General features: G+C 38.5%; 2 pseudogenes; one reads left to right on the forward strand and one right to left on the reverse strand.

The window, feature by feature from the left end:
• Positions 1-2,539: 2,539 nt before the first annotated feature.
• Positions 2,540-12,451, reverse strand: LOC148593585 (DNA-directed RNA polymerase III subunit RPC7-like; annotated as a pseudogene).
• A 2,352-nt stretch (positions 12,452-14,803) lies between these two features.
• LOC148593586 (acyl-coenzyme A thioesterase MBLAC2-like) lies at positions 14,804-19,189 on the forward strand (annotated as a pseudogene).
• The last annotated feature ends 1,753 nt before the right edge of the window (positions 19,190-20,942 follow it).

Below are 20,942 nucleotides of genomic sequence, written 5' to 3' on the forward strand. Positions count from 1 at the left end.
TTAGCTTCAATATATATGTATCATAGGAGGTCGCATACTTGTGTTTGTGTTAGCTAGTTTTGATGTTATAAAGTAAAAACTTGGCCAACAAGAAGCATTTTGTTGGCAGAAAATGCATATAGCATTCACAGCTTGTAACAGCAGGCTTAACAGTTTATCCCTTGCATTCCTTACATAACTCAAATTCTTGTAGAAAATTCTCTGAGAATTTGTTCTGTGAAATTAGTATTAAAACAAGCATGAAAGGGTAGGTACTAGTGAAGATCTTGGGGGTCTCCCTACACACTGGAATCAGTTGCATTTTCCTGCCAGTACTAGATGGTGTTTTATCTTCCCTGCTATTAAGATAGGATTTGAGTTTGCTTGAGACCCTTTGGACAATCTAGTTCTATCACTGTTTTTGTCTTATAAGCTCTAAGCACCTGGGGATGTCAGGATATAGAGACTGCTGAGTGTTATCTCCTGAACACCACAATCTGATTTCTTTTCAGAGTGACTTGGCACAGGTAGAGCTGTTTTATTGCAGAACTGGGCTTGTTCTTAGTATTTGGCTTTATTTGCTATTGTTAGACTAGTCTTGAAAGGCCTGGACTGAGATTTTGCTTTTTCCTTTGGAAGATGAGAGTGATCATAGATCACTCTGTAAAGAACTTGAAAACATGATATTTGCCCAAGTAATATTCCTCAAAGCTAGGAGGAAATTTTGCTGTTAACTCTGTAATGACTGAAGAAAGCTGCCTGATAGCATTAGCGTCAGCTACGAAACTGTGTTGTATCTAGTCAAGCTTGCCATAGCTTGTGACCACATTATAACTGGCACTGTATTGCCTTGCTGCTGTTTATTCTCTGGTTATTCTTCAGCAAAAGCCCTCTATTTGCATTCCCTGTTTGAGAAGCAGGGATTGTTTCAGCCTTCACTTTTTCTAGTAGGGAGCAAACAGCTAGAGGCTACTGCAGGTTCTATTTAAGGCAAACAAGCTTTCAGTGTGCTCACCTCATTTACAACAGCTTTCTCTGGTATATCCTATGCAAAAAGTAGGCACATAAATTGGACAACTATGGACATCTATGTTAAAAGAATATGAACACAATACACTTCATATTGCAATACAGCAGGATGTTTATTAAACATTTATTTGTATAGCTCATGAACACTTAAATGAAAATAGTATACTTGTGAGATGTGACCTGCATTGCATTTTAGTTTTCCCTTTGGACAGTTAAGTATGTTTTCAGTTTGAACACTTGAAAGCTATACCTTAAAGGAGTTTAACAAATGCTTATTTCGGGTAAAGTTGATAGAATAATGCAGTACTAGTGACCAGCATTGAGGTAAAGTGTTTGACAGAAGAGCAAACTTCAGGCTAAAACTTCTGCTTTTTCCTTTGCTGATATAATTGGCTTTGTTTTAAAACCGTTCATTCATCAGGGAACATTCTGTTCCCATGAACTAGTACATCTACCCAGGTAGGAGGAGAGAAAAAAGCAGTTTGTGTCCTTGAGGGAAAAGGGGATATAGAGAATAGTACCTGTCTCAAATCTGTACTCGGGAGGAAATTTTCTGTATTAAATATAATTGCTTTGAGAAATTTAGTTTTGCTATTCTCAGCACTCTTGCCTTGTTTTCCTAATTAAGACTTCATGTGTCAATACTTGACCACTTTTTCCTACACTTTTGTCCTCTTCTCACTGATGTGCTTATCTGTTCTTTTATAGGAAAGAAAATAAATTCCTTGACACTTGGATAGCTAGCATCTATCATTTCACTTAACAGATCTGAGGTAGGAATTTAATATTCTCCTTAACAGGTAGAGAAATTGAGGTGTCTCTTAATAGCACTAGTCAAAACTGGAATTCATTATTACTTTTCTAATCAACCATAAATTGCTCTTACAGAATGCATTCATAAAGGTATTAATACTCTTTAAATATTTATTTTCCCTCTTGACTAAAATGCTAAAAAATCTGTTGATAAAATAACAGCTCTTAAATACTCTCATTTCCTTGTTACTCCATATTAAGGTACTTTCGAGTCAGTTCACCAAAATGCTTAGTGGTTAGCTATTTTCAATGATCTGAATTCAGAAGTTATATAAATTACTTCAGAGAAGGCAGCTCTTAAATATGAGCAGTTTGTCCATAAAGGCCCTATCTTTTATTCCAGTCATCAAGTATTTCACTGTTTTCAAGATTTGATTTCTAAAGCATAGAACTGACTAGTGCAAATGCTTAAGCACAGTTCAATTAAAATGCATACATTCTTTCTCTGTGTAGAGGCAATACAATGGTATATAGCTTATTCCATTGCTAGATATTCCAAAGAGCCTTAAAGTGGCTCATGACTGCCAAATTTGACAGGAAAAAAAAACAAAACATGGGATCTAATGTTCTATTTTATAGCAGTGGTAAAATGTTCAGTACATTGTTTAAAATTAAAACCAGAGCTAAAGCATTAGCTCCACAAATGATACCCAGCCTACCTCCAGATTTATGGGAAGTAGTGTAAGGCTTGAATATTGTACTTGCTAAGCAACACTAGCTAATATGTTACTTCATCTGTATTGTCATCACTGCCAGCACCAAAATCATCTCTATCCTTGAAGTATGAGGAAATGTAGTCATTTTCCTAAATGAAAATATTGCAGATAAAAATAGTCTTTATGCATGTGGAAGATAATTTATGAAGAAAGTTCACTGCAGTTGAGTAAAATTTTGAAATGTTAATGTGAACTTTACTTTTCTTATTTTTTTGCAAAAGTAAAAGAAAAAACCCTAAGTTCTGGTATGTACCAAAGGGAAGCAGCAGCATTTGATGCAAAGTTATTCCCCTGTTGTGATGATACAAATTAATGAATAATGTATTGATTGTGTGGCAGAAAAATCTTCCTTTTTGTAAGATGTTATTGCCAAGCTCTTTGCAAGTAACACATCTAGAACAGCTATTTAGCTACATGTACCATAAAAAAAAATCAAGGTAATGATTCCTCTCACTGCAGCTCCTCTGCATCTCAGAAGCTAGAGGTACTGATTGGCTCTCTGCTAATAGACTAAGCAATTACTGGGAGCTGGCTTAGAACCCATAGGAAAACTAATGCATACCTCTTCATGTTCTTCATCATATTCTTCTGATTCTGCTTCATCTTCACCTTTATCTTTGGCTTTATCTTTCTCATCTTCAGATTTTTCTTCCTCATCCTTCTTTTCTAACTTCTCACAAGGCCATCTTGTTGGTAAAATAATCCCATGTTACATCAACAACACATCCCTCTATGCTACCAGAATGTTATAATGAGTTAACAAGATGTTAAGCATAGTGATGGTATGCAGATATTAGCCAAAACTTAATATTAACAATATTACCACATGCCATAGTATATTCACAGGAAAGAACTAATGATAACAAAGCTAAAAATACAAAGCTTTTGCACTTTTCAGCTTCCCATTCCCACACAGGGGGTACTCGCCTCAAGTCACATTCCACATAAATTTCTCCTTCTGTATTTTTCTATTTCTCAACTTGTTACATGGGTTGGTTTCCAACATCAGTATATTGGAAAAGAAACAATAGATTTAAAAGCTTTGGCGCCAACTTCTCCTTCAGCAAGTTCTAATGGTAGCTCTATTGTTCATAATTAGAATGATGTTCAGAAGCAAATAAAATAGCTTCTTCACAACCAAGCTCTTTGCTCATTCTCTCCTTTGTGCTACCCTATTGCAGAACAATTCTCTGTCAGTGTAGTAGAAAGGTTAGAGGTGTTGGGGTTATTCCATTTCCTGATGGAACAGGGGAACATGGCAAATACTTCCTTTTCCAGCAATTTCTATTGTACAAATTAGTAAAATTATGCATGTCTTACCTCATTTTTTTCAACATATCCAGATTACTTTTAGGCTCAGAGGGTGCTGAGCTTTTTGCCTTTTTTAGTTTTGTACCTGCTGAAATGAAATGCATTGCTATTTGAATATGAAAAACCACTTAACACTTTTCTTTTACTTGTTGTTAGAATGTTACATTTTGAGAATGGTAACTGCAATGATAATCCAATAGAGTCTGTATTACAATTACATTAGACATTAAACTACCTCATGGAGCTGCAATAGCCTGATTTGTGTGATGCCTACAGGACCAGTCTCAAACTTTGAACAGGTATTTGATCAAAGGTTTGTCCAAACTATAACATTCAGCTTCACAAAATATTTTTCACCTACAGATTCAAAGTATATTAATAGAAAAAAAAACTATATTTTTCCTTATTTTCAAAAGACAAAAATGCCTTCCTGTTCTATGGACTTCTCCTGAGTCTATGCAGCACGCTCATGACTTCAGAGAGATGGCTAAGAACAGGCAGGCAGTAGTTTATTAGTAGCAACACTGTAGTGTGGTTATTGTCCCTACATGGCTTTTGGACCAACCCTGGCTCATCTAGGGAGTCTGGAATGCTCATTTTCACCTAGTCACTTGATTCATGAATATAACTGTCTCTCTAGTTACTCCCTACAATTAATCCTCATTATCTTCCTTAGCTGTATAGTGGGGTAAAGGTCAAAACCAGGATTTTATTTACCCAGATAAAAGCTATTTGGGTTGCAGCACTGTAAGGAATACCAGCCCTGGTTGCAGGAAGGGCTGTTTGATGAGTAGACTTGGCAAATCAGAGCATGTTTCAAGAGTGCTCTGACAGCCTCTTTCCAGGCTGTAACTCCCTTTTGGCTCTACCGATAAGCTCAGCACAGTGGCACATAACTTGCAATGTGGAACAATTTACCATACCTGCCACAGATTAGCTCTTCTCAGCATAGTAAAGCAGCCTATGTAAAGCTCCATGCTGGTGTGTTCTGATAGACAAGTCAGTTTCAGATAAATTAGCTTATGTAGCTTGTGACTGTTTATGCTAGAGAGCTCTAAGTGATATCAAAATTAAAATTATTACGCACTGATAGAGGGAATATTGCGGGAGGCCAGACATGACTCCTGAAGGCTTCAATATGAGTCTAACAGAAATCGCTCTATTCGCGTTACAGCACTCTATTTATCTACTACATTTCTGCTAAGTCATCTAGTCACACGTATGCTTACATTGCGATTGCTTACATACTACTGTCCACGCGTCTTCTACGGTACTAGGTTGGCTGTAGATATCGGGGCACGCATTTACTTGATTGGCTCGCACACAGTCCTCTATCCTGCACTGATAAGCTTGTTTACAGGTTCTTACTCTCCTACTTCTCTGTTCTTCCAGCTGGTGACTTTCCCACAATCTTTTCCCCTTGGTCTTAGTCCGGCTCATCGTATCCATCTTCTATCGGGAAGCCTCTGTTACTTAGATATGCTCCCACAGAATATCACTTGCAGAGTAGAGAGAGACCTGGTGCAGTATGGATTTCATCTGGCTGAGCATTTAAGAATACTACAGCTGCTGAGAGGATTACTGTATTTTGTCAAAAGCTTTTGTTATGAATAATATTTGGTTTGTTTCAATGTTTACCTAGCAAGGGTCCTGGTGACAAAAGCACTGTGTACAGCTGAAACAAGTCCAATGAGCACTGCCAAAGCAAACAGGTCCAAAATGAAATGATCAGTATACTGCTCAAGTAGGCAATGCAAGAAGAACAAGTAGAAAGTGTGATTCAAAAAAAGCATTTTTGCACAAACGAACGCCTGCAGGCTTTTACAGATAATGCTATTAGAAGAAACAGACTGGAAATCAGAGTAGACAACAAAATCATTCTTAGTGGTGGGTGTCTGTGGGGCTTGACTACCATGAGAGTTAGAGACAAAGACCCATCACTGGACAGTGAACTTGAAGCAAAATAGCTGTTCACAGCCATTTTGCTTTTAGGTACAAGGGACTGCTCTTTCCAAATACCTCTTCCTATGCTTCTCTGGCTTAAATCCACATATACACACAGCTGGCCCACAAGAGCTGGCTGCAGCTACTATCTTGGCTACTATGGCCCATGCCTCAGTCTGGGAGTGATGTTGGGTTCCACCCACAGTTATGTCAGTGGAAGGCATGTGGTCAGGTGTTAGGTTAAAGCATTCAAGGAAACCAGAAAAGGGGCAAAAGAGGAACCCAGCCCTGTAAATTTAACTACACAGCTATCCAGAAATCATTTCTGCAATCTATGAAGCTAAAATAATAGGAATTTTGTTCTGACTACAGTATGGATAAAATTTACTTTACTCCCACACCTCTGTTCCACTGACAATAAAGTGTCATCTAAAATGGCCTGTCCACAAACTCCACCACCGATACGTGGCAGGGTTTAAACTGTCAGAGGTCTGCTGTTTACAAATCTCCTGAAGAGTGTGACTTTAGGATAGCCTCCATATCTCTAGGATTCCCCCCCAAAAACAAAACCCCATTACTTTTGCTTTCAGGGGAACATATCTTTTTATCTGATCAAATTTGGGTGGCTAGCTCATCTTTGCCCTTACAACTGAGTAAGAAAAATATACTTTTAAAAGCAAACAAACTGGCATAAAAGTGAAGAAAACGCAGTGAGCAGTAATTTTTCTAATCCTTTGTTTATGTTGTTATTCCTTTCTTATAATAATGTTGTGATTAAATCAGCATTTCTGTTTGCATAGGATCGAAGGGAGGTATTTATTGCCCCCAGGTTTTTTAAAGTCAGTGCTATTTCTTCTTTTTAAAAAAAAAAAAAATGTGTGTACTCATTTCTTTTTTGGGGTGTTTGCAAATAAGTATGTGATTTTCAGTTGAATCTTGCAGTCTACCTTTAGTACCATGCTTCTCAATGAGGCTCTTAAAAGGAACAAAGCTTCCAGCTGAGCCAGTCTCCATGACTACTGCACATTCACTTTTCCTTTTCTATTTTATCCTTGAATTGAAAAATGACTTATAAAAGACTTGGACAAAAAGAACAAGAATGTAAACAGTTATATATAACAGGCAGCTAAGTAGAGGGGTCCAAGTGTTGTTTCATATCAACAGAACAATAATTTTTCTGTAGAAGTTTGTCATGCATACTAGAAAACACACTGAAAAAATAAACACATTTATGATGTTGCATAATAAAAAAGTCTTTTTTTCCCCTTTAAGAACAATCAATACCAGCTCCAACTGCTGTTGAAGGATCTGGTTCACAATTCTGCAGAAGAAAGCTGAAAAGAAACAAAAAAAGTAAAACTAGGGAAAATAGAAAATAAGCTGCATTAAATCACATATAAAAGGCTTAAAAATACAAAAGTCAAATCATACATCAGAGAACTGAGAAACCCAAAATATAAAGGAAATTGGAACAACTAGCTATTCATTAAGCAGAAAAGGGGAGTGCTGACTGAAGATACAAACTTTAAAAAAAAAAAAAAAAAAGTTTAGTGGTAATTAAGCCTTTTACTGTTAAATATTGACACCTACTATGTTAATATGTCAATATGAAAGACAGCAAAAGAAAGATAAGTCAGTTCCAGTAACTTTAAAATATCCTATGGAAACAAAACAAAAAACACAAAAGCCAAACAGACTAGTAAGGTATTTAATAAACATCTGTCAAAATCCCTGATTACTAGGCCTGGTAACATTTGTACTATTTTTTTTTTTTTCCTAATCAGCTCCAGCATTTCTGCTCACATTCAAGTAGCGTGGACTAAATGCTCTTTGAAAATAAGTAATTACCTTTCTTGGTCTTTTTGCTTGGTTTCATCTCTTTTGGGAGTCTTTGCCAATCTGCATAAAAAATACCTTTAATATATGTGACTGATAATTTACAGCACAGCTATAATCCCTCTTTACTCCCTCCTGAATTGGTGGGTTCCCTGTTGTACTTGATCCTGTTTATGTGCATATTTAACTGTTTTATTGTACAGTAGTTCCACCAAACTCTGGTTGTACTTTAAGAAGGCCAGAGTAAGGATCTACATTGACATGCAGTTAATGAAGACTGGCATCTGCACCAAAGAGATAGTTAAAGTCCATCAATGCCAGTTGCCTGCATGCCATTTAACTTACATATTACAATTAATTTTGCACGAGTGAGCTGTGCAGACACAGTTGTGAAAGTTCAACATCATAAAACCCAACTACTGGTCACTGAGAAGACAGGCTTTTTGTTTGGTTGTTGTTTTAAGCAACATCCATGTTTGCTCCCAGTTCACAACTGATATTTAGAAGGGAGATTAAGAAGAGGGAGAAAACAAATTTGCATGTTTGCTGCAAGATAAGCTGCTGAGTTTCTATATATATATTTAAAAAAAAAAAAAAAAAAAACAGAAAAGGAGGGGAGGAATGACAAAACACTTAGCTTTGATTTGACCTGGAAGAAAAATGATAAAGGCATAGCCCTGAAGGCAGGATACATGACTTGTAAGGACTTTCTTGTTTTTATTACTTTAAAAATAATGAACCCAACATTTAAGAACAGAAGATTGTGCAGGCTAACAAATGACTGACCTTTGATAATCTGAGATATTACCTTGGGTCCATGCTGCACGCTGCTTTTCAATCTCCAGGTACTTTTTACTGTATCTTTCTATTACTACAGAGAAAGATATAAAGATTTACTGAGTTCAGTTCCTTAAAAGGGCAGTTCAGACACTGAAACATAAGCGTTTCTGAGTATTTTTTCTTACCAAAATTCCTACCGAATTTTGCCCAAAAGCAAAATAATCTTAATTGAAAATTACTGATTATGACTGCAGTAATAGCTCGTTGCTCCAAACAGGGAAAAATTCTGTGAGTATTCTAAAAATAAAAACAAAGACCGAGGCCTTTGTGAACTAAGACTTCCATCATACACACCAGAAAAGTGTAAGCGAAAAGGAAGACATGCAAAAATTAAGCTCAGTTTTAAACCTAGTTCTGACAAGGGCAAGCAAAAGACCTACTTGAAAATGTGCAGTAGAAGGTTTGTGTTTAAAATGATGGCATCTCAAGGGGCATTTAATGTAGGTGGATTTTGTAAATGCTGAAGGAACAGGAGCTCCTTCCTGCCCCAGAAACAGGTGGCCTGCAGCAGGTGATCAGCAGTATCTTACTGCTGTGAGAAGCCTGGGCTTCTGAAACCATTTGAAGGCCTCAGGAGGAATTCGGGGACAGCAGGAGTTCCCAGGGAGCTTCTGAAGGAATATTGAACTACCACAGAGATGTGACTGCATGGAAATAAGTTCAGAGGGGGAAAAAAAAAAGTGTTGCTCCATTTTAAATTGTGCTTTAATACAAGTGTAAGTGGACAATCAATGAGGTGTGCTGATCAAAAGTATGGGTGTATGCATCTATACACACACACGTTATAGTACAGTATATATTCCTCTAAGTATACATACAGTCAAAAACAGCAAAAGGAAAAATTTACACATACACACTTTAAATATATATATAAAAAATGTGGAATTCAGTATTATGCGGAGACACCATAACCAACAATTATTAACATTTCAGAGGGGACTGGACTATGTATATTTGTGTCATACTTGTCCCATGAATATTCAGAGTGAGGAAATATTCCAGTTGTTTCAGGAGGGATATTATATCTCATGTTTAAGAGCTCAAGTCAGCTCTCATTATGCAAGTAAAGCATTATGTGGTGTTCGGCCACTCTGGACTTCTTAAACATCTCTATAAGGCTTGCGGAAGACAGTCTACTGCACTGGCTGGACCTTCAATCTAATGAAGACAGCATTTACTGCTTTCTTTTATTTCCTACTTTCCTGTAAGAGAACTTACCATGTATATGAGTGAGACCCAGTTCAGCTTTCTGACTAAGAAGCTTGGATTTTAACAGTATCAGTGATATGTAACGATGTTAAGTACAGCACAACATTTGTCATTACTGAACAGTAACAGAGACGTTATTGTTTAATTCTAGTATGTATAAGCAAAAGACATATTCTCAGGTCATGTATGACTTCTAATCCAAGCAGCTCTCCTTCTAGCGCAAACCTCAGAAAATCACTTGTCCTGATCTGAAAAGTCTTCACATTTCAGGTATGTTGTCAGTAACCCTTACCGATTTTTCCCCTAATAGGAATAGAGAAAGTCATGTCCTAGAAGAGGACCTTTCAAAATGCCCTGTTGTCAAATAGAACTTTAAGTATATCACCATACAGTTAAAGAGGCAGCTGAATTTTGACCCTATGTATTTACTATAAATATATCTTTGTTCCACTGCAGAATTTTAGGGTATTTTCAGCATGTACAAACGTCTACTTCATTTGTATCTGATCAGCAAGCAATTGAAAAGACTGCACAGAGTTGCTCTTAGTGCTTTTTGCCTTATCTCAAACAAAATAGATGTTTATTCCTCCCCTTTTCTCACAGAGCAGTTGTTTTCCAGTTGCAGCCATTGCAGATGTTGACAAATAATTTCCAAATGTGTAAAAAGAGAAAATTTCCCTCTTGTTTTAAGCTGCCATTTTTTATTCTTCATTATCAGTACTAATTATATCTTCAACACATGCATTTCACTACAACTTTCTTCATAGAATAATAACTGCTGAAGATATAAATACAAATAAAAAGCACACAAACAGACCTTCATGATCTTCTTCTACTGCCAAAAAATAAGGCATTTTTTCATAGTTCCTCTAAGTTCTTGTTTTAAGGTCAACATGTAATCTTCATCTTCTCCTGTTTTCAGGGGCACTGGCTTATTGTCTATACTCTGTACAAATTATGTTTATTATTTATAATGCATTGATATCCATCAAACACACAGGAACACCAACAAAAAAGCTACAACAAACATGACTCATGAAAGAGTACAAATGTACTGTGCTACTTTGCAAGTATACTTTATTGCATTCTGACATGCACAACACTATACTTACAATTAAATTTATACCTTTTATGACTTAGCTATATCTTTCTGCAAAAATATAGGAAGAAAGCAAGAAAAAGTACATTAAAACAGGGAAACAGTCGTTCAATTAATGTTATGCTCATGGGGCCAATATTCTTAACTCCTAAATGCAGTTTCTCATGCCAGCTCAGAAAACCATTACTCAGAAACTGCTGCTTCTTTATCTTCACAGCCCTAAGACTGTCATGAAGGTTAGTTTAATTGTTCCTGCTATATTTACTAACTGGCTAACAATTTAAATCGTTAAAGTTGACAAGGGAATGGTGATGCTCCTCAGTTCTGAAGTCTGAGTTCCAAGTGCATTTACAGGAAATTTAGAAGAACACAAAAAGAACCTATATGAATAACAATTCATTGTTTAAAGCAATTCTCATGAAAGTCAATTGTAACGGCAGGTTTTTGGTCACTGCCCAAACATTAACTGTGTTTAAGTTTTTGTTTGTTTCTTATTCTAGTCATGCTACTTGCCTTTTTTTTTTTTAATGGCACAAGGTATCTCCTAGAAAGTTTAGCTTAGTTCTGTATGTGACTGTTCACAAAAGGAAGATGTCATCTTTAACTTCCTTCTGGTCTCCATCTAGCAAAACTCCTATGCTAGCAAATCTCCTACAAGGCAGCTCCGTTGATGACATTTAACTGTGGAAGCTGTAATTCACAGAGAATTCATGCTATCAGCAGACAGCAACATCCACATTAGGAAGAATAATAGATGGCTTGCTTAGATCAGCAGTCATGTGATTTAGCCTGTAAAGAAAATACTAGACCAAGAGAAAGATAAATAACCAGTAAGATCTATTTCAGTAGGTCAACACTTAGGGTGCAACAACTATTCAGAGGAATCTGTGAATAGCAACAATTATATGCCGAATTTCAAGTTTGGCATCAGAACATGTGAATTGCATATCATGTGCCTGGATTAGACCCTGATATATCTGGCAAGTTTTCTTATATAAAATTTCAACACTGTTGGTTTTTCTTTTCCACTTCAGAATTGCTGAAGTTTTCCTACATGGAAAATTATTTTCTTATTAAGCTTAATTTTGCTTTTTTTAACACTTTGTTTTTACAAACCATTAGAATTTGAAATCCAAATCTTGATTTCCTAATTACATGAATGTCCCAGTTATTTTCAAATTATTTTCAATTTTCATCTATTAAGGTAAAAGATATCAACAGTAAATTTCTAAAATTCACAGCTTCAAAGAGTAGCATGACTTTACTTCAAATTCAGATATCTAGAGCTTCTACTACTGTAATATCCAGAAAAAGAAAAATCATAAGGAGGGCTTTAATGAATGATCAAACCTCTTGCAAGCAATCTAGCTAAACGCAGGTTTCAACAGGCGGCAAAGAGTCAGGAAGCGATAACCACAAAGCAATGGAAACCTATACTTCAAAACTGACTGGAAGTACTTAGGGCTGTTCATATATTCCATTGTACTATCTAGACATGAAGGTGAAAACATTCCACCTGGACACTCTAGAGAGTTTGCTGTGAGAGAGTAGCAGTACTTACAGGGAACAGAGGTGGGGGTTTACATGCTACCTCAGGCAGAGAGGCCCCTTTGGCAAAGCCAATAGCCTCAATGTTGAAGGTAAATGTGGCACATCCTCTACCTGACCCAGCCATTTCAAGTTCCTGGAAGTATTACAGATTTTTTTAAGGATTACTTTTTGTCACATATAGGAAATAGATACGTTCTAAGTAAAATATAAAAAGCTAATAAACACGGCAATAACATTAAAATATTTTAAATTATCATTTGAAATAGCAAGCCATTTTTACTGCCCATCTTCAGTTCTTCAACATACTCTAGATTAGGTACATGTTTAAAATCAATTCCATTATCTAATTTCTGCTAGCCACATTTGCATACCTGAAATTGTCTCCTAACCTATGAATTTTAAACTTTTAAACAGACTTACAGCTGCACCTGCACCTCTCAGCGATACCCAGGGCAACCACCATCAACATGGGAAATAAGAAGTGGGACGTTACCTACAGCTTTTCATGCAGTTGTCCTGGATAACAGAGAATCCAGAAGAGAATATAGGTGAGAACAAAGGAATTCATACTTAAGATTAAGATCTTATGATGCAATCAATGGCCTTCTAATTAAATGTCAGCAAAAAAAGAAAACATTCATGCAAGTATTTTCTTGTTTACTGCTTTCCTCGGGAATAAGCTTTACATGGATAAGACAACACATTGTACCTTAAACATCACTCAGCAACACAGAAATCTCTCTAAAAATAAAGACCTAAATAAGTCATTTTAGGAAAGGGAACAAATAAAAAAAATCTAAGGCTAAGCATTTAATTAACTGAAAGAAAAAAAAAAGAATCATCAGAAGCGTCAAGTTTAGTTGAAAACAGGATAAAAAACAAGATGCAAGCCTGGCAGAAGGGAGAAAGGCAGAAGAGAGAGAAAAATCCCAAACATGAACAATCTGGGTGTGGAAAAAAAGAAACCATCCACAGAAGAAAAACAGAAAAGTGATGTGGGAGGCAAGCTGCTAGCAGGGAAGGGATGTCATGGAATGAGTGGTGGGGGAAGTGAGTGACACAAAGCACTTCACTCGTGGGAAAGAAATAGGAATAGGTTTTATTGATAATGACAGTGGTTTCACGAGATTCTATGGCAAGGTCACTTATTAGTTACTGCATGGAGGTTCAAGATACACACAGAATTACCAAGGACACCCTCCCACTGGGTCACGAGGTTCAGATTGGACCCCCTTGCTTTACAAACTCCTTCTGAGAGAAGTCTGGGTGCGGCTGGATCCAGTCCTAGTCCCAGACCTGGTTTATGTCTAAGGGATTTGTGCACAGTTACAAAGTAAGGTTTACAAATTCAAAAAGAGAAAGGCGCGCTATAGTCACTTACCACGAATCTGTAGTGGAAAGGATCTCTTAACCTCGAGGAGTATCCTTGAGAGGCGTCCCTGCTCAAGGGGAGATCCTGGCATGCAGCCCACTGCCATGCAAGGAGAGCTCAATGGGCTCTTGGGCTGTCCCCATATTTATGGTATTAAATGATTGACTGATAGTCATTCTTTCAATTCAGAAATGACTGTTGGCTGGTGTACTCACATTTAGCCTTATCTCCCCATCAGGACTGTTACTGATGGTTAATGTCTGGGTGGGGGAAGAAATCAGGGAGGCAGCTACCAGGATCAGATAATGTGGTAGTTAACACCTGAACAGGGCTACCTGTGAGAAGTCAGGATGAGCTGGGGAAGGAGCACATCTGTCACAAGGGAACACTATTTAAATTAAACATAGAAAATATAGAGGCCAATTTTTGGATGCTGCTGTAAAAATCACCTCTACATAAGATTTTCTTGGAATAGTTGAATTAGCCTAATGTGCAGTAACAAGTTTGAGAACTAGTCATAATCCAAGTCAGCAGTTTTAGGGAAACTCTTGACTTTTTTTTTTTTTTTTTTTGGAGGGGGGCGTTGTTCATCCTGAATTAGAAGAGTTCTTTTTATCTACTGACACCATACAGTGAAGATCACAGAGAGGAGAAATCCTGAAGGAAATGCCATGGCTTTACAACTAACTAATTATGGCAACAGCTCTACTCGCCACTGCCACGAGAGATGGCGCTCAGGTGCATTTTCCTATGCAGGGAGTTCCCATCTCATTTACTCTGCAGATGAGAAAGCAAATTCCAGGATTAGTCCAAAGCACACATTTATGCTTTTAAAATGGGGGACATCCAGAAAATTAAGCGTCCCTTTGAATGAAAACCCCGCACTAGTACTCACAGCCCTGCTTCTTGGGGATGGGAATGTCACGGGGGCAAAGGAAGGTGTAAAGATGACACAAGTTTAGAAACCAGGTGTGACTTGAAGGCTAAACCGCGCTGGAGACACTTGCCACACTGCCCCACCTCCACCTCGAGTCCCGCTCACGCTCGGTCCCTCTTGTGAGAATGCTTCTGTAAAACCCTTACAAACAAGGAGAGAATTGCCTAATGAAGACGACCAATCCGAAGAGAACCCGTGGCGATCAGACCTTAAAAGGAAATACCCGATTTTGTGTAACTGCCTTCCCCTTGCTTGTATATAAACCCTGCCCGCGACACCAAGGGGGTCCTTGTGCAAGATTTCCCCTTTGAGGGTGAGCTGGGGACCCCAGCTAGCTGGTAATAAAGTTGGATCCTGCATCTATCTGCCTCTCTGCTTCTGTCACGCTTGCGGGCTGGGAAACCGGACTTAACACTCTGACCCTAGGCCTTGTCTCCCCCGCCCTTCCCCATTTAAAACACAGCGCAGGAAGAGACAAAACTTACCCTCCACTCTACCGCCGCCGCCGCCACCCTGCTCAGAGAGGGCCGAGCTGCGGCCGCCCCCGGCCCGCCCCGCCCCGCCCCGCCCCGCCCCGCCGCAGGGCCCCGCCCCGGCGTCGCCATCGCGCACCTGCCGCACTACGCTGCCCGCAGCCCCGCCGCTGGGTTCGGGTGCCGGTGCCGAAATGGTTCGCGCACAAGTTTCTAGGCGGCGGCATCTTTTGGATCCAGGAGCGCTTCTACGAGTCCGGCAACCGCGCCAACATCTGGCTCGTGCACGGCTCGCAGCGCGACCTCGTCGTCGACACGGGACTGGGGCTGCGCAGCCTGCCCGACTACCTGCACGCGTCCGGGCTGCTGGCGCCGCCGCCGGGGCCCGGCGGCCGCTGCTGGCCGTGGCCGCGCACATGCACTTCGACCACGTGAGCGGGCTGCAGCACTTCGAGGAGGTGGCGGTGCACGGCGCCGAGGCGGGCGCGCTGCTGCGCGGCGACAACTACGAGGCGGTGACCTGACGCTCGGCCGCCGCGACCCGGCTGGCACGCCCGCCACTTCCGCGTGCCGCCCGTGCGGCCCACGCGCGTCCTGCAGGAGGGCGAGCGGAGCCCCCGCGAACGGCCGCGCCGCGGGCCCTTCGGGCACCCCCGCCTGCCGCGGGGCGCTCCGCAGAGGGGCGAAACATCCGCGAAACGGCCGGAGTGGAGCGAGGCCCGTGCATGCTGGGGCTGCCTGTGGCCGCGTCTCTGCTATATGTCTCTATATGTGTTTTCTATATTGAACGCATCGAGGGAGGCTGTTTGTCTGGGTGTCTGCCGTCAGTACAGGGGACGGTGTTTTTACGGTACTCAAGCTCCTTCATTGCAGTGATGTCTGTGGAATAGTGGCAAGGTTGAGGTTTATTTGGATTATTTCCTATGATTAATTGGAACAAGGGAAAAAAAACACTTAAAATCTAGATTTTGAAGGTTTATTAAAAATGCAATTGGTGTTCTCTGCAAATGACACATTCTCCCCCACCCCCTTTAAAAAATGTGCATAAAAGGCAAAGGATTGAATATTTTATCAGGAATGTAATAAGGACAGTCTGATTAAAAAAACACTTTATATTAGTGGTCTCTCTCTCTATTTTTTATATATATATATATATATGTATATGTATATATATATAAAAATATAAAGAACAGACTTGAAATAGAGTAAAATATCCCTATTTATCTCTGTCAGTGGTGTTTTCTTCCTTTTGAATAGTGTTTGGCCCACATTAGGGGACATTATCAATAGGAAAAGATCATGAATTAAGGATATGGCTTATGATAAGGTCTATGCTAATAATGGTGCAGGTGAAAATTCCAAAAATTTTAGACTAGTCCAGAAAGTAATAGTTATAGGTTAAACAGAATACAGTGAAAATGATAAGCTCGAAAGTTGATGCATTTACTCAGTAGTTCTGTAGCCACCTGTTGGTATCTTTTCTTTCTTTTTCCTTTTTTCCTCTTTTTCCATAGAGCTGTTTTATTGTTTTTGTTTGTTTGTTTGTTTGTTTTTTATGCTGCTTTCATTGCCTCATTTGAGTCTGAGCATCCTGATTTAAATGTAAGGAATGTGTAAACTTAGGGGCTGAAGTCATTTTTAGAATGTTTGAGTGATTTGGAATCCTGGGCCCATCTTCTTACTTATGGGCTAATATCACTTTGTTTGTGGGGCTCTTCTTACAATACCTAAACCAGTGTTTTTCAGTTTTGTAGAGTGTTCAGCCTGCTTTGCAGTCTTCAAGCCATCCTCAGCCCTCAACAAGGGGAAAAAAAAATGTATATTAGGCCTTTATTAGCATTTATTGTTTTTCTGGTCATTTGTATCTTTGTAACTCGCAGTTCTTTTCAGCTGTTGCAGTGTTTGTTTTTAAATTCTGTACATTTCACGTTTAAAACTTGGATGCCATGTTTGGTTTCTGTAAACTCTTCTCAGTGCCTGCAGCAATTTGAAACCCCACTGGAAAAAAAATCTTAAAAAAAAAAAATCCCTCTAATAATTCTGAAACTAACTGCTGCTGCAACATAGGGATCAGTTTCCCTGTTAGCAGGTCAAATATTAGCTCTTCTGTGACTTCCAAGCTCGCTTCTAGCATTTTGCAAGGGAGGCAAGGGGATGTCCCCAGCAGCCCTAGCTATAGCATAATTTATGCCTTGCCTAGTATGTCTCAATCTAAACATAGTAGTTTGTATTGAAGTGAGAGCAGGATGTAGTGGTGGTCTGTTGAGCTCCAATGTCAGGTAGAGCTGTCTGTCTTTCAAGAGTTTTGCATCTTTAGGCTTACTGAGTCTGAGTAAATTCATGGATTGGCTGTCTTCTGTAAGATAGATCTGCAACTTTTGCATTTCTAATATAGTAGAAATTATTTTTTGTTGTTCTCCTTGAAACTTGAAATGCATACTTTAATTTAAGCATCCTCCTCTGATAACTGCTTCACTAGCTGCAGGTTTTCACATCATTAATTTTATGGTACTACATGTTATTTCTTTGAGGACTGTTTAGTATAGTTATGAAGCAGCTGCTTAAAAAGAAGATTGCTCTCATATTGGTCTTCTTTCCCAATGCAGTCTGCCCTTAAGTTTACATATCTGCCACCTCTAGATTAATTGCTTTTATAGATGCATCATAGAGCAGTCATTACAGCTTAAATTAACAGCAGGCTTACCTCTCCATCATCTACACTGACTTTCTGCTGACAGTACCAGTTCAGTGGCCAGAATGATGGAAAAAGTATTTACTTTTAAGCCAGTGAACTAAATGACATAAAGTTAAGAACTTTAATTTTATATATCTGATTCCACAAGATGAAAACGTATTTGGAAGCCAGTCTTGCTTCTCCTTCAGCAATTTAAGTTCTGTTGTTTTGTGTTTCAGAAGCAAATGTAGTACAACCCTGAATTAAATGAGGGTAAAACTTAATAAGCTATGAAAGACTTCCTTTGTAAACTTCCACAGGAGGCAAACCTAGATGTGTTCTACTTGGTTCCTGTTTCATTTTCTCTAACATCGTTCTTTTTCTGTCATTTATTTCTTCAGAATGGGAATAGGTTCCCTGGAACATGGGAAACCCAATTAATATAGCCCAAGCCCCTGCTTATTTTTATATGATTGTTTGCAAGTGTATTTTTAAAATGCTGCTTTGGCTCTGGGCAAACAAAAAGCCTCTGCTCTCACGTGTCCACAAAGCATATATAAAATCTCAACAACCTCCTAGTTCATACTTGTGTGTTTTTTTTTGTTGTTTTTTTTTTTTTTTGTGATGTTTAGCATGCAGAATAAATGCATATGTTTCCTTACCATCTTTGTTTGCAGGGGATGCGATCAGCCTTGGAGACCAACAGCTTACTGTCACGCACATGCCTCGTCATTCATGAGGAAGCATCTGCCTACATGACCATGAGCAGAAGATCCTCTTCAGTGGAGATATCATGTACGATGGATCCACGATCGACTGGCTTCCCTACAGCAAAATAAGTGACTGTTGTGTCCTGCCAGCATCTCCTAGAGATGGTGGACAAAGGTCTTGTGGAGAAGCTTCTACCGGGGCATTTTAACACCTTTGGAGCTGAAAGGTTGTATCGCTTAGCTTCCAATTACATCTCACAAGCTAGAGTTTGCCACAGAGTTTCTACTTGTGCCATGAGATCCATTGCAAGCATAGCACTTCGTGTTACAAATTCTAAAAGCGCCTCTTAGTAGTAGTGCATTTTATGTGATGTATTCCCTGATGGAAAAACCAAATGGCTTATGAAAGCATTGATACGTGCAAAGCAGTATGCATTAGTAAAGAGCTGGCAAATTGACATGGATGAGCTGCAAAAAATTCTCCTTGTTTTTTGCCTACATAACTCCTATTTTTTAAAAATATATATACATAAGCTAGTAACTTAGCCAAAACTGCCATTTTTCTTTCTTTTTTTCCCCGGGCATGTTTGCACACCTATTGTGATTGCCAGTGGACTGCAGTTTGAAATACATTGCTTTATTTTTGATATGATTCTGACAGATACATATGATATGCCAAAATGAATGGTTTTATATGCCTGAAACTCATGCCTGAAACTTTTTTGATGTAGCATTAGGGTAAAGGTTTTATTTGTGTTTAAAATTATTTTTATGTGGCTGGATTATAATGTGGCTGCTAATGCTCTGTGGTGGGGGAGAAGGATGGAGACTGTAACATTTCATTTTCCTACTGCAGATAGTGGATTAAACATCCTGGCTGCTTATTACCCTGCAGTGAACGTAACTTGAACTGTTTACTATTTGCTTATGTTCTGGTACCTGTGTGGTTAAGAAAAAAAAGTGCATTGCATTTGAGTCTGTTCCCAAAAGAAGTTGAGTACGTTGAAGAATGATAAATGACATAGTGACTTCGTTATTGAGATGGAAGTGTGATATTTAAAAGTAATTGAGATGGTTAAAGGTTGTGTATTTATACTTACAGTTTATATATATAATTTCCGTAAAAGGACACTGTCTGATGTTATTTTCGTTTACAAACATATATACTTTCCTAACAAGATTTTTTTTCTCTTAACATTTTTCCAAAACTTTAGTGGAGTTTAATATTACGTGTTTGGCTTTCACCTTAGGTGGAAGCATTTCCTTCCCTCTGATGATATCAAGCAGAAATCAAGCCCAATCTATGGGCTGTAAGGTATGGGAGGTGGGGAAGTTGGAGGCCTTCTTTACAGTTTCAGTTCTGGTAAAAAAAAAAAAAATAATAGCCTACTTTGTATATTGGGTGCAAAATAAAAAGCATTTTTGATCAAAATTTATGAAAGAGAAAATATTATATAATAGTTTTCTTCTCCTCTCATAGCTAACCACTCCTGTCTTCCCTATTTGAATATACCCTTCACCAAAAGTGGAACTGATAGGTTGTGACATGCATAGATCTTGTTAGCAGTGCCTCCTTCCTGTTGCAAGCTAAAGCAAAATTGTAAGCAGGTGGACAGATGCAACATTGGGGTACTTGGAAGAAAGGTTATTACTTGAATCATAGTCTCTCTTTTGGAGAATCCTAAGTATTTCACTGTATTGTATGATGAATGTTTAATTAGTGGATAGACTTGTTATAAATAGTTCTTAACTTTATTTGTGTGGGTCTCATGTCACCAGAGGAAAAAATATAGTTAGGCGCAGATAAGGCACAGAAAAATTTCACACTGTGGTTTTCCTTCTCACCTGCTGACTGACACTGGCTGCTCTTTATGTAGCAATCCAGACTAATTCTGGATAGACAAGGATTCACAGATAGGCAAGTGTGCAGTCTATCATTTGTGTTTAAATCTGTGCTCAGTTCCAGCTGTGCTCAATATCAGTCACACAATCCTTAAATGTTTAGATCACTGGCATAAATGTCATGTTAAACCATGCTTAAGCCTGTAAGGTCTATGGAGATAGCACAAATTGTCACTTCCCCCCCTTGGCAAAAATTTATGGAATATTTCCTAAATCAGGAATGAGCTTAATGTGAACACAGCCTGTAATGGTGTGTTAGTAAAATGCTGCTATAACCCCATTGAAAATAGTTGTTGTGGGTCTTGAAATTATTTTTGTATTATAAAAAGTTCATTACTAAGTAAATGACACTAACTGATTCTGAATATTTTTGTTAAGCATTATCAAGTTTTAGTCATAAGAGTTTGACAGTGTCCCTTTAACACTACTTGGATTAAGTATTTAAAATGTTAAGTTTAAATGTTGCAACATTTTAGACATTTAGAACTGTTTATTTATAAAATCAAAATCAATGTATACTGCTACTGTTTTCAGTAGATGAAAGAAT

Source organism: Tinamus guttatus, unplaced genomic scaffold (assembly GCF_059628265.1).
Source record: "Tinamus guttatus ecotype Peru unplaced genomic scaffold, ASM5962826v1 Tinamus_guttatus_pri_ptg000370l, whole genome shotgun sequence".
NCBI lineage: Eukaryota > Metazoa > Chordata > Aves > Tinamiformes > Tinamidae > Tinamus > Tinamus guttatus.